A 13,321-nucleotide genomic window follows, 5' to 3' on the forward strand; every position below is an offset into this window, starting at 1 on the left:
ATTAAGTAATCATGGCTAAATCTCTCCCAATTTTGATCCATTGTTGTAATTGTTATGAATGTTTCATTATGAAGTCACCAAGACCGCTAGTAAAAAACACTAATAGATGTTCTGTCTACAATGACCGTTCTGATTACTCCGTAGTTTGAACCTGGATCGTGCTGGTACAGCCAGGCAGAGGTAAAGGGACCAGACACGCACAGTGACTGTACCACTTACCGCCTTATTCGTCTTCTGTATTTTACTGGTGCAAAAGTTAGGCGAAAACAAGTTGGGGGGAGAAAACACACTACATATTTCATATTGCCCCAGGTGAAAAAAAAAAAACATAATTGAAGACTCCGATCGAACAGGTATTATATCGACTGTCTTCTGTAGTCTTGTGTATAATTAAGAGGACCCATAATGGAAGAGAGATCACGGATTTGAAAGTGTCGCGTGCCATCTCGGTTCCATCCCATTTAAGAGTTGCGATGACTAGCTGTCATTAGAGCAATAATGGCGTTTATCTGACGAATGAGAAAAATGTCATGCAGATATCAAGTTGTGATATTATTTTGTTAGACAATGTTGTCCTTCATAATTAGTTGCTATTGTATTGGCTGATAAAAAAAATAGAAAACAAAAAAAGTCAGAGAGGTTCCCATCCAAGTGTTTCCAAAGGTAAATACATCAATCAAGTCAACTGACAACAGACCAAAAGTATATTTGCTTGAGGAGCTATGTGGATGGTACTTGTCATTAGCTGGTCAACGTTATCACGCGGACTTTTAGCGTTTTAATGGTCGTATTAAGTTATTAAAAGAGGAAAAATAACTATATCTTATTTTTTTTAACTGCGCATCAATCTGTGCGCAATACGTCATTGAAATCTGTATTTGCTGCCACAATTAGTCGGTTTCACTTACGTCAGTGAGTTGAGCACGTGGCACGCGTTTATGCAGACGATTTTGTTCAGCAGTTAAGCTTTAGATTTATACAAAGACATGAATCAGTAGCAGCCTAGTTATTTAAGGTATGTATAAAATAGTAGGCGGTTTCAAAGTGGGGGAATGGGGGGAAGAAGAGGAGGACGATAAATTATGGCTCTGTATCTGGCGTTATTTATTAAGTGATTATATCATGCAGCTTCAGAGTGTCAAGCATCAGTGCATGTAACTGTTGAACGTGACACTTTAATGGGTGTGGCACGAAAGTGGTTTACATATCGATTGTGAGAAGGGTTGTCAGGGCATATAACACACCAGTGTTCCCTTTCTCCCTTGTCGAAGCGTCTTCAGGAAGATAACATAATCTAAAACTATTAAAAGTAGCTTAATTCCGCCACTGTATACTTTTAAAAAAAAAAATACACAGAAAAATGCATTTTATTCTTCGGCTGTTTCTATGACAACGCTTGCGACATGAGTGAAAGCAGACGAACATATAAATAAAGTCAATGACGTCAGATAATACTCGGCAATTACTTGTACATATAGAACTTCAATATTACAGTATTTGTGATACATTGCAGCCAAAGGGACAAATTAGGGGAAGTGGAGCTATAAAAATGATTACGTCAGAATATTAAACATCTGCTCTATCTTTTGTCTCACATGCTACCAATCAACAGTCCATGGAAGAGATGATTGCCTGGAAATAATGACCGTGGTATTGATCTCCGATTGATGAGTACCTCTATGATTCATAATGGCGTACTTGGGATCATGGTGTGAGGGGGGGGGAGAGAAAACCGATGTTTTCTTTTTGTTAATCTGTTACAAAAAATCAAAAGTATACCTATAAGAAGTATTGTTTATTCTTGTATCAGTATTTCATTTATTTAATAATGGAAAAATAACAAAATACTAAACAAAGAAGAGTGAATTAAATCCAATAAGCGGAGTTTCTAATATTTTTCCAAGTTGGTGTACTTCCTATTACTTTTAATAAACATAATTACACCCAAACACTTTTCATTTTATTCGGTTATTTTTTATTTTTTTAATTGGAATATACAACGCTTTATGACTGGTTTATATTCAACAATGAAGACTAAAAATACATCTATTTAATTTTATCCCCTACTTGACTCCTAAATTCCTTTAGAGAATGATAAAAAAAGTAAAAAAAAGTCTTCGCCATGGGCGCCAATGTGACAATGCCTTCAAATAGGAGGGATGAAATATGGTCCAGAAACCAGTGATTACTTCACAAAGGAGCATATGAAAAATGGTCGCCAAACTGTCATTGTTTTACAATGAAGCGGTTGAAAAATGTTGGTGTCGCTCACTATCCTTTGGGAATTCCATGGCTGGAGGGCATTGCCAGATAAACACGAACTTCGCTAAGTGGTATTCTTGATGGGTTACGGGTTGGGTTGTTGGCGGCGAATACAGAAAGAGAGAGAGATTATAGTTTTTAACCCACCCACAAAATATTACTTGATCCCAAACGAATCAAGTGTGCATTTTTTTTATTTGTTTAAAAAATATGGACCATTACTATTTCAAATAGAAATATTATTTCCAATATTTACAAATCTAACATTAACAAAGAATTTTAATATAAAAACAAATATTCGAAATCTACTGTTCTGAAAAGAATAAAGCCGTGGGTTGAACCAATTAGGTTTCGAGGATTTTATAATCATCTTTGGACATGCGCATACATTAAAATTGACAGTGAAGAGTAAATAAAAGAGGAAATTAAATACCTGCTTGCTGTCTTTACCGATTTGAAGTTGAGTTAAAAATGACGCAAATATCAACTACTCACACGTTTATCTATAACACCCGAAACCTTAGCCACAGTTCAATAAATAGTTCTCCCAGTTTCAAGTCATTTGAAGATTAACAACCCAATTCACTTCTCCCGAAGAAAGTGAAGTCTATGATTTAGTGTTTCAGACAAAATAGGAGTTATGTCGTCAAGAATGAAATAGACCAACATCAGTGACTAATGGGCAAAATATGCACCAGTATTTTCAAATATTCATCCTCAGCAATGTATTTAAACCATATTTAAATAAACCATATTATACATATTTAAATGTATTCGCCGATTCTTATTCTTTCTGTGTTCATTTGAACTCAGGAAAATTAAAAAAAAAAAAAAAAGGATATTTAGTGCCTTGCTTTAGCTAAGTTTTTTTTTTTTTTAAATTTTGTGCACACTTATTTCGAAATTTTAATCAGATTAACAAAACACTGTAGTGCTTATTATTCTTTTATCTTTTTTACAAATTTAAGTTTATTACTTACTCTTTTTTAAACTATTTCTCCCTCTTGCTTTGTAAAATATCATGCCTTCTAAGAATCGGAAATCCATCAAGGATGCGAGGAATTTTTGAATGGCCTTAGCTCTTCAACAAATCCAATAAATAAACCAATAAATGATTTGTCTTTAATCGTTTTAAAATAAAACGAATTGTAATTAAAGAGAAAAATAAAAACTTAATTTAATTATGATAAGATTCATATGACTTACAGATGAAATTAAAAATGCCAAATAACTTTATCTTTGGAAAAGAGGGAAAGGAAATGTGAAAAATATTTACATAATTCATAGACGACTACTAATGGCTTGGACTCATTAAAAATTGTGGTTCATCTCTGCAAAGATGAGGTTACAAAGGAATTATAAAAACAACAACCAGCAAATAGAAGGTTTGTACTCGGTTCATAGCCTCTTATCTTTGAACATTTACTTGACAGAAATCCAAAATTCTAATTCAGATTCACGTCAAACAAATTTATATTAGAAGCAGCTTTGGTATGCGGCATCCCATTTAAACTTTAATTAACATTGTGTCCAGTTAGAAGAATGGATGCGACCCGAATTCAGAACCTGCATCGGTACGTGTTTGATGCGAAATGTCCTATTTTATACTTCCCGTTTTTGCTCCTAGCTATTTATCTCTTGATCAAGATTTTTCCTTTCTTTCCAATAGAATGCTGAAAATCCACCAGGTAAATAGCCTCCAGCGAATCGCATACAGAGTAGTGAATTGGGTAGATAATGTACACGGTGCCCAAACATGGTAACATAAACACTGGTTTGTGTTCTACTGAGTTTCGGTATAAATGACTGGATTTTATAAGTCGGAATTGGTATTTATCCAAGGCATTTTCTCTCTTTTATGGGTACTTGATGCGAACAAGGTCAACCAAGATACTACCGGCGACATACCTGTATTGAATTATTACGATAAAATGTTAACCTTTGATTTAAATAAACTAAAGTTAAGACATCTTTTTCTTTCTTTCTTTTTTTTTTTTTATATCCATGACTTCAGCAGTAGAACACTTGAGAAACAAGGAGGTAGCCTCCAAATGAGTGCGGGACAAGATGCTTCGAACAAATAATTATCTCCCGACCAGGGGTTGCCTAGCTTGGTAATACAAATGCGAGCATGTTCAAAGTTCACAAGGCCAACAAGTTAAACCCTGCTCGCTACATAAACAGGATGTGCAAGGACGGATCTCTACTCCTTCCTCTGCCTTAAGAAAAGAAAAAAGAAAGAAAAATGAAACAAAAGAAAAAGGCTTTGAGAACAGAGGAGGAACTAAATCCTTCAAACCAGAACATGTTATATAACCTTGACTGCAGGAGGAAGGGTGGCACATTCCTACTGTCACCGAGTATGTGTGCGAACGCGTGTGTGTGTGTGTGTGTGTGATGAGTTTATAAATGGTCCATGACTGGACAGCACAGTGGACAGCACTTGACTGTAATATGTTAATCCACGAGATGACTTTAAAGTCCAGTGTTGTTTAAATATTCAAACAATCTTTGCCAATGTAATGGGTCTTTCAAGCCTTGGAGAGAGTGGAACAGTCATCTTATAAATCTTTACTTTCCCGCATTGCACCGAACACTTTTCACTGGTGAACTATCAGAAGGGAAGTTAGAAACAGTCTTTGCATAGTGAAGGGAGTTTTATTAGTTGGATGATTACAATGTAAAAGCGTTTCCCATTATACAAGCACTCGAGTGGTTGGGAATGAGAATCAAGAATCGAGACCACTTCCCCGTTCATTCTTCACTCATTTTTTGTATTCTATCTTTTCATCCAGTTTCACACAGACAAAAAGTGAAAAACGCGAATTTCTCAACCAGGTTTTCTCTCTTTTTTTTTTCTATCTCGAATCTTCTCTCTCTTTCTGTTAATTAATTCAGATATATATTCTTTCAGTTGCTTTTGTTCTTTCTGTGTTTCAGTTTCTTTTTGACGTCTATTTATATTTTTTCTCCTCTTTTCGCTCCAGTTTCATGCATTTTCTATATAGTTTCTTCCCCTTGCTCTTCCTTTATATCTCTTTATTTATTCAATCACTGTTTTTCTCTTTTATATCCTGCGCTCTTACGTTTTTTATTACTTGTATTTCTCTTTTTTTGTTTCTCCTCTTTCTATCTATCTGCCTATTTCTCTCTCTCTCTCTCTCTCTCTCTCCAGGCCTTTGCGAGGATGATACTACATGTGCCTTTAGTTTGAAAGACTGGATTCGAATCTCTCTTAGATGCAACATACACTTTATAAAGATAAAGGTCTTAATCTAGGGTGAGATAAACCTAGATTTTGGGCATTTTTATCCGGCCAAACAGAAAAATCATCCGTAGAACACATGTAAATAGAAAACATACTGGCTTTTTAGCCTTTACTTCTCTCTCTTTTCTTTCTTTTTCCCATTTTCTTTATCTCTCTCCATTTTCTTCATTTGCTTTTGTGCGTTCGAACAGGAAAAATCCAGTTTTCTTGAAAGATTGCGTAATATTTTGCATAATAAGATTGTGCACTCATTTACCTTCTTAAGGCGCTCGAAACTAAACAGTAATCCCAATTGGAAGTGGGGGTGAGAAGGGGAAGACATAAACTGAATGTAGGAAGCAGTTGAGCTGACCATTTTGACTTGTCTTCCATCTCGACTTATGCTCGCTGCCCTCTTTTCCTCCCTTACCCCCCCTCACAGTATCCCCCCCGACTCTTTCTTTCACCTGAGGAAGAATTCAGGGGGATGGTCGTATGACAAACCGTCATCTGGCCTGTCAGGACCAGTGATGAATGGAAGTGTGCTTGTCGTGTCAAAGGCATGCGATTCCTTCCCTTATCTTCGTCTTGGAAACCTGTCCCAGCTGTAGGCCGGGTAGGTGCGGAGATAGCTAAATAGGTGACGGAGAAGGGAGTTGGAAAGGGGGGGGGGTGATCCAAGGTCAGAATTATAGAGACAAACAGGAACGGGCAGAGTTGTGAAATCACACAAACAGAGCGAAACACCCAAAGATCACATGATCGAAAAAACAAAACACGTGACAAATTTACCAACAAGTTTCAACTTCCCTTCCTTACCAGCATCCATTTACCACTGCAACTATTTTGGAACAGCTCGAAACACAGCAGTACATGTTATGGTCACTAGGGGGCGTTCAATAGCTATAGGTTTCAGTGAATGTTACACAAATCGTATTATTAATAAAACTCTTCTGCCCGAGGTGAGTATGTGAACGCCAACTAGCGACAATATGTGGAACTAAACCGATGCTCGTTGAAAGAGCAGGAGACAGACAGAGAGAGAGTTTCGGGATGATCGCATTCAACGTCACATGACGGTTAAAGAGAAGTGAAAAACAACCGAGTGTGCGTGCTAGGAATGCGTTCCCGAATTTCCGTGTAATCCGTTGTTAGAAATTCCTAGCACAACCCGGCTGCGTTGGGAATGGCTGCTCTGTTGATTGAAGTGTTCTTAAATCAAGGCCCAGGTAATGGCGTTCCTCGCTAATGTCCGTATCACCCTCCCCCCCTCCAAGGAAATCATCTCACCATTGCCCGTGAAATAATATTTACTCGGTGGTCAAGTGATACAGTTGACCACTGGCGACACTTGGTTCATCGAAAGCAACAGGTCCGGCCGGACTGTTCATCCACACATTATTTATAACAGCAAGTACTTTGAACAATAGCAAAAAGAAATTAAAAAAAAAAAAAAAACACCACGGAAAAATATGTTTATTGTGTTCAAATTGATTATACTTTCCTCTTCAAATACCTCCCTTAACAGAATTTTTTGAACTCTTTTTTCTCCCTCAACCAACAGAATGCGAAGCATTCTCAACCGTGTAAAAAATTCACCGAAACTTGTCGGTAAACATTTGAAATCATGTATGGAGTTTCATCTGTTCATTATCTCTAGATGCGGGTACCAGTTGCTTTTTAATCGCCCTTTTCCTTGTTTACAACCTTGAAACCCATTATATTCCTTTAACAGTTGCTATAAGTGCTATAAATTGGCTGATTACGAACAGAAAAAAACTTCATTCACATTTTCTTGTAGTAATTTTTCTTGGCAAGTCTTCGCAGTATTTGGAACACTGATATTTTTTTTTTTTTTTTAAATCTCTTAGAAGAAAAGCAAAAACAGACCCTAACGCTTTTCTTCTTATACTAATGATACCCCCATGAGGTTAACCATTTTGTAAAGGTATATCTTCCAACAGTAAGTGATTATCAAAAAGGGACGCCTGTAAAACACCCTCCCTGACCAAATTACATGTTACCATAATGACACTGTCGTCCGCACCATGCAATTGCAATTATCGTTAGAAAAGAAGCCTCTCTCTCTCTCTCTCTCTCTCTAACAAAGAAAGGTCAAACAGAACCATCCTCAGGAAGTCTTACGTAAGCTGAATAATTCTAAATGACAATTATTACAAACACACGAAATTTTTGTATTTAATTACTGGTAACCGAGTTGCTTATTTTATAAGATATAATTTTTTCTAATAATTCTATTTCTAATCATCAATAAAATAATGAAAATATATTTAAAAAAATTGTTGCAGGTGGCGTTGATTTGTATCTATTTTCATTTTCAAACTTTTCCATTTTCTTATATTTTCATACATATACCATATTTCTTTGGCCAGCCACGTTTTATATATTCCTGATCCTATAATCCCGCCTTAATATCAGGAATTTCACCGGAAGCTGTAAACATTTGAGATACAAATTCACCATCGATATGCAGTCCCGCTTCGAATTCTCTGCGGTAACTCATTTAACTCTACTGTGGGTCGTCTTGTGACTCATTTCCATAGCACATTTGACCTTTGGTTTGGAAAACAAACTCCTGGGTTCGAATCTCGTCTAACTCGAAGAACCTTTATAAGGACTTTCCAATCGAAGGTGAGTCAGCCGGACTCATAGCGTGGTTCCGGAGTTTTTCCCCCTACAAACTCCGATTTTTCACCTCACCAAACAGAGACTCTTTCAGAAAAAAAACGTAATTAACAGACATAATACGCTCGCCTCATAGCCTTAGCTGTTTCAATCGTTCATTACAGCAACTACTGCAGTCTAAAAGCATTCAAAAACAACTTGAATAAATATAAACAAGATTCTCGTTACATAATTGTTTCGTTTTAAATTAGAAAGTCGGTATGGAATTGAAAACGATTCTGATTTAAATCCACAGTGAGATTAAATAGTGTCTTTTAACAAAGAATCCAGCACTAAAGGCTTCGCACCACATTTATGGATCAAATGGACACTAATAAGTTATGGAAAACAAAAAAAGTAAATGAATCTCAGCAAAAGATAAGAGAATAACGCCATCTATCGGTCAGGCAGTAAAACATTATACATTTGTCTAGTCAGGTGGAGGTAAATCAGGTAAATGGAAAACAAATAACAAATATAGTCAGCAGCAGGGGAGAGAGTCTACTATATTTACTTTTTTCCCATTAGTCTTCTATTGCACAATCCAGTTGTTGCTGCCTGTTGTCATAGTTACATCGTATTTAAAGGGATACTCTCGTTACCAGACGTTTTTCAAGCAGCTTTTACAAAATCTAATTATCTCAATTTACATTCATTTTGATTTTACACTTTTTTTTTTTTTTTCCATTTATCGCGTTTTAGAATTCCCATCCTGACAATTTCTTTGCAAACTTCTAATGCTTTCGTGGCAACTATCTCTTTCCTCCCCCCACAGTTCCGCTCTGCAACAATGCAAACTTGGCGTTCCTCTTCCCGCTAAGCATGAGAAACGGCGTCAAACAATAAGCTAGCCACCAGTTCCCCAGTGTTTTGTGATTCCTGCTTCCACCTGTTGCGTTTTAATTGTGCGAGTTCATTAGCCATGCTAATGTGACAGGGAGGCTGCTAATCTGGGTTGTAAATAACACCACGCTGTACGGTCGCCATAACGACCAATGCGCGGGGTGATATTTTATGGAAGTTTGTTTGAAAAGGAGTAATTCGTGTACTACAAGACAAGAAAGCAAGTGTGGCGAGACAAATAATCGGTATTGGAGAAGAGAGAGAGAGAGAGAGAGAGAGAGAGAGAGAGAGAGAGAGAGAGAGAGGTGGGGGATAAGAGTGAAGGGGATGAAAAGAGGGTTTTGGCACATTTCTAAGTAACACTAACACCTCGCTAAGTGGGTAGAATTGTAGGTCTCCACAGGCTGCTAAAGAAAAGATAATTAAACGCCTTCCCGTGTTCAACAAAGCAAGGACGTATTTTGTTGTAGCTCTAAATATTAAAATGGTTTAATTGTAGCGTCTACCTAAAGAAAAAAAGTGATATATTGGATCTCGGTTAGCTCGCTAAGAGCAATTAGCTCTGTTAATTAAAACATATTTTAATTAACTAGAAATATCCAAGCTCTTAGATACGATTTCTCTCTGTGATTTGTCTCTGTCTGTCTGGGCTGCACAGTGTTATCTCGGAGAAACGGACAAAAAATAAAATAAAAATAAAAGCAATCAAATATTACTTTTCTAATGGTTATTTTAAGAAGGCTTTTCAAACAGCTAAGGGACTACTCTCCCATACTTTTTAGTAATGTTCAATATGGAAAGAGGAGTATAAAAAATAAAAAGATGACTTGTATATTATACCAGCGTACTGAATGCCTGAAGTGAAAAAAAACTTTAAAAATAAATTTTTTTTTTCTAACCTGAGCCTACCAACGATACTAATATTAATGTATTAAAAAACTAGCAAAAAAGATTCCCCATAGTCAGATATAATTAAAATCATGCACCTGATGACTACAAAAGCGGTGGTCGATGCATTTATAGACAACAGATCGTCATCATCAAACAACAGATACATCTGTGGACCACAAAACATCACATCACCCATCATCATGATTATCATCAACGACGCAACCGATGCATTTGTGGACTACAAAACATAATCATCATGAACATCGGATGAATTTTGTAGAACAAAGATCATCATCATCATCATCACGACAACAACCGATGCATTTTGTGGACCACAGATCATCATTATCATCATCGAAAAAACAACCAATGCATTTTTGAACCAATGTGGATCAAAAACGTTCTCATGAAGAACAACAACAGAAGCATTTGTGGACAACACCATAATTCATCATCAACAACAGCAGATGCATTTGGAGCAAAACAATAATAATAATAATAATAATAATAATAATAATAATAATAATAATAATAATAATAATAAAGATATTCTGAAGCATAACAAAGAAAGTAAAGTTCCGATCATAACAAGAAAGTGAAAATTTTAAAATGCCTAATTCATCCATTTCTCTTCTTTCTTAAGTCAAGTTCTGTACGTACGTAAACTCCCCCCCCTTCTTTAAATGAAAAAAAAAAAATTCAAAACGCAGAAATAGTATTTTGGGTTTAGTTTCATGTTCAGAAAACAGCATCCACGTTTTGGATTACATTTAATTCGTTACAAAGTAGTTTCAGTAAGCTCATAAAAACTGTTCTTTTTTTGTATCATCTAAGTTCTTGGCGAACTAATGAACACAAAGAAAAACAAATGTTCTTAGCACCATCTTAAGATAAGAGTCCATATTACAAAGACATTTCATATAAAACATTCAACTTGAATGACCATTATCTTATTGTAAATAGGATAGTTTATGATGGAATAGATATACTTAAATCCAAGTGAAAGGGTTCGATACAATTCTTTTTGCATAAACTATGGCCCGAGATCAACTATGGCCATCAACCACAATGATTTATTTGCGCTTGAAACACTAAATAAACGCAAGGAAGTCAAATATGACCGGGAGGAAAAAGGATTAAAAGGTCACGAGACTTATATCCCACATAAATGTTGTCTTATGTTTTCCTGAATGTTCTTCATAGAACGTATCATTCATTTAAGCCTTCCCGTACGGCCGTGTTGTCTGTTTACGGCAGGCATTACGACCAAACACGAACTTCTTGCTGTTTGTGTAAGGAAATGCTGTGTGCGTCCTAGGAGGTGCAACAGGATACAGTGACAGCTGCGACCAGATACCACCCAACCTTCTCGTCACCCTAGTAGCAACATGTTGGGCCGGTTCGGATGGCGAACGAACAGAGACAGAGAGAGGGTTGCTTGTTACCCTGACAACGTGTAATTACTCTCCAGCTGCCAAGTATTGTTGGGACCTACAAATGTTGTCAGCGTACAAAGGCTTGTTGCTAATTAACGTGCGGACGGGGACAATAGGCTCATCTACCTGTTATCTGTAGTCCGAGCAGAGATTGCGTCTTCTCGAATCCCCACCCCTTCACTGACCAGAGCTTTGGTTCATTAAACCGACCACTTTTCCCCTCTAACTAGTTTGAAAGCAGATGGAAAATATAGCATGGACAAAGTTAGTTACTCTCCTAAATGTTTACACATTGAGAAGACTACCTTATTTTAAATTCTCACAGCGTGAAGGCTAACAACTTTGTATTCAACACATTTCGATTCTCCTGGTTCTTGTTATGGTTACATAATATTTAAATTTTTTTTCATACATGTCAAATGCATGAAATATATATTGCTAATTGCAACTGTAAATTTCGAGCGTGTTTTTTTTTGTTTTTTTGCTTTTAGCTGTCACCATGGTAACACCAGATTATAACTGTTCTCTAAAAGCATGAAATAACTCATAACGATAGCACGAATTCTGTTCTTACTACTGATCTTATAATCTTCCGAACTTGCAGAACACGTATGGAACTTGCAGAACACGTATGGAACCTATAGAATGATTTAAAAAAAAAAAAAACATGAAAATCACAGAGCAGGAATTCGTTAAATCATTGAGAAACGGATTAAGGTTTGATGATACTAATTTGGTTATCTTAAGGTTTCTGAGATAAAAAGTCACTATAAGTAATTGTAATTACAGGATTTTTGCATGACAGAAAAAATGTCTAAATACTACATTACGCGTTTAGTACATAATAAATACGTAATATAATTTTCAGCTATAATAAAACATTACGTGATAAACCTAAATTGTAGGTTTTGGCTCCTCGCGTCTGCAACGTGGCACGAAATAGTTTACGTCGTCAAGAATGAAATAGGCGAAGAAAAAATAGTAAAGAATTCTTAACCAGTTCGAAAAAGTTTTATATTTTAGTCAGTTTACGCCATAAATGTGCCGATCTCGCTTTTAAGAAAGAAATATGCCATCAAGACGCAAAAAAGCTCTTTCTAGAGTACACTTTAAATGATGGCATTTTAACTTTCGAGAGTTTTGCCCATCACAGAGTTCCACAGTTTCATATTCTCCTCCCCATCCACCCTGTTATCATACTACAAGTTTTTTATTTTTATTTCCCTCCCTAAAGCTATGAAGGTTTGTCTTTAAAATTCCCCAGGTATTTATTTTTTTTATTTAGATAATTATAAGAATATGCAATTATCATACTTTGAAATCATAAAAATACATGAATAATTCGACTCAGCTTTCTTTTTTTTCCCCAATAATTTTTACATTTTTAAAATATATTAGAATTCTCAGTAACACAATATCTTTTTAATACGTTCTCCCACACTGGCACAAAACATCCTCTTGTAATCCAAAGTGTCACTTCTTGGCTTAAAACTGCAGACCCAGTTATTGTCATTAACCCTTATAAAGTTTAAGCCACAAAGTAAAAAAGAATGGCATTATTCCTGTATTATATACATAAATTAAATTATATAACATTTGGAAAGGTAGCATATTAACATTCTCCATTATTAGAAAAATGATAAATACGACGTTAAAAAATCTTAAATATGTAGTTTTGTAAAATACGACCTATTTTAACTACTTACATTATTCTGTAGCATATGAACATAACATTGTATTATGAATATCCTAAAAAGTTGCATATTAATGTTCTTCATGATCAGAAAACTGATGGATTCTGCCTGAAGAGGAAAAACAAATATTTTTCATATTGTAAGAATTCACACTGTAGTATATAATATTCCAAAAAGACAAGCTACTAACATTCTTCGTGATTACGAAAATAATGATAATGGATACTGCTTAAAATTTAAGAAAAAAAAAGCAGTAACTTTTT

At 35.7% G+C, this 13,321-nt stretch overlaps 1 long non-coding RNA gene across 1 annotated transcript in view; it reads right to left on the minus strand.

Moving 5' to 3' along the window:
- LOC150095936 (uncharacterized) overlaps positions 1–13,321 on the minus strand; it is a 463,683-nt gene that overhangs the window by 92,388 nt on the left and 357,974 nt on the right. Inside the window, exon 3 of the long non-coding RNA XR_016549936.1 lies at positions 13,071–13,166. This is a non-coding gene — a long non-coding RNA (uncharacterized LOC150095936). The remainder of the gene's footprint in view (positions 1–13,070; positions 13,167–13,321) is intronic.

Source organism: Typopeltis vanoorti, chromosome 19 (genome assembly GCF_054136105.1).
Source record: "Typopeltis vanoorti isolate ZY-2024b chromosome 19, IOZ_Tvanoo_1.0, whole genome shotgun sequence".
Lineage (NCBI taxonomy): Eukaryota > Metazoa > Arthropoda > Arachnida > Uropygi > Thelyphonidae > Typopeltis > Typopeltis vanoorti.